The sequence below is a fragment of the Apium graveolens genome, chromosome 10, assembly GCF_009905375.1.
Source record: "Apium graveolens cultivar Ventura chromosome 10, ASM990537v1, whole genome shotgun sequence".
Lineage (NCBI taxonomy): Eukaryota > Viridiplantae > Streptophyta > Magnoliopsida > Apiales > Apiaceae > Apium > Apium graveolens.
Window position 1 is genome coordinate 6,473,569 of NC_133656.1, and position 1,732 is coordinate 6,475,300.

Below are 1,732 nucleotides of genomic sequence, written 5' to 3' on the forward strand. Positions count from 1 at the left end.
GCATGAGAACCTGCACAAAGCTCACAAACCATAGCTATTTGATTAACTCCATACGTAGCCAAAGAATCAACCTTCATTGATAGCGCTTGGAGCTGGGCTGCAATAGCGGTGGCTGCATCAACTTCCAGAATACCTGCTACCTTGCCTGATGTCATCCTCTGAGTTGGGTTTTGATGCTCATTTGCAGCCATCGTCTCAATAAGATTGTACGCCTCAGTATAGCTTTTAGCCCATAAGGCGCCTCCCGCTTCTGCATCGAGCATGGGCCGAGATTGAGCCCCCAAACCATTATAAAAACCAGTGATTACCATCCAATCCGGCATTCCATGATGTGGACATTTTCTCAACATTTCCTTGTAGCGTTCCCAAGCCTCGCACATAGATTCTGTAGGTTGCTGCGCAAACTGAGTAAGAGCACTCCTCATAGCAGCAGTATTTGCCATTGGATAAAACTTCACCAGAAACTTTTGCGCAAGATCTTGCCACGTAGTGATTGACCCAGCTGGTTCAGAATGTAACCAGTCTTTAGCCTTATCCCTCAGTGAGAATGGGAAAAGCCTCAACTTGATAGCCTCATCAGTCACGCCATTATACTTAAAAGTGCTGCAGATCTCGACAAAATTCCTTATATGCATGTTGGGGTCTTCAGTTGCCGCTCCTCCAAAAGAAACAGAATTCTGTACCATCTGAATAGTGCCCGGCTTGATTTCAAAGGTGTTACCTTGAATAGCCGGATGAAGGATGCTTGACTGAATGTCATCAATTTTAGGCCGAGAAAAATCCATAAGAGCTGGATCAGCTTGAACAATATGATCTCCCATATTTACTGGTTCTTTCTGCTCAGTTCCTGAATCCGAATCCTCAAAATCTAACTTCTCCGGTGTATCAAGAACTTCGTCTTTCTCCTCAGCTGTATCTAAGGTCCTCTTGCGAGCACGAGAACGAGTTTGCATAAACGCACTAAAGTACCTGAAACACAACCGAAAAGAGTAATTAACTACTACGTCCTAATCACTGAGTCCTAATGACCAATGATGGTAAGTACATAAACTAAACAAATACGCCGAGTCCCCGGCAGCAGCGCCAAAAACTTGTTAGGGCGAAATCACGCACTAATATTCACGCAAGTATACGCGTTCGCAAGTAATATAGAATACTTTCTAATTCGTTCCCTCAGAGACTCAGACTAAGTTATTGTCTAATTTAACTCACTCACCAATGTATGATTACTTCTCAATGTTAAGATAATAACACTTAAAATTGTTGATTAAATATTAACTATAATTAATTACTTAATTAACCACTTAACTAACACTGCAATTTATCAATAATAAAACACTCATGAGATCACAACTTCATTATTACTTCCTTCTATAGCCATAGTTATTACCTTTAGCATGTGACAGTGATGATATTAATCGAATAACACAAAACTGATAAAAGCCAACTTTCATTGTACTAATACCATTCTACCAAACATCCACAATTAAGATAGAAATTGAATAGTCATCAATTATGTTGAGTTCCCATATGTCTACAGAAATTAACAACACAACGATTTAAGCACAAGTTACTCCTTTTGATTACATAGGGCAAATAAAACTGTTAGAGTTACCCACTAATCATGCACAACGTACATGAACCTATGCTAGCATGGCAAGTTCTAAACCTCAAGATCCACTGTCGCTTCACAAGAGATTAACACCCTATCTTATATGTTCGCGACGCACAT

The 1,732-nt window shown here is 40.2% G+C and overlaps 1 non-coding gene across 1 annotated transcript; it reads left to right on the forward strand.

Annotated features, from left to right (window-relative positions):
• Nucleotides 1-321: 321 nt before the first annotated feature.
• On the forward strand, nt 322-428 carry LOC141694115 (small nucleolar RNA R71). The gene has a single exon (XR_012563443.1). It is a non-coding gene; the product is annotated as a small nucleolar RNA R71 (small nucleolar RNA).
• The last annotated feature ends 1,304 nt before the right edge of the window (nt 429-1,732 follow it).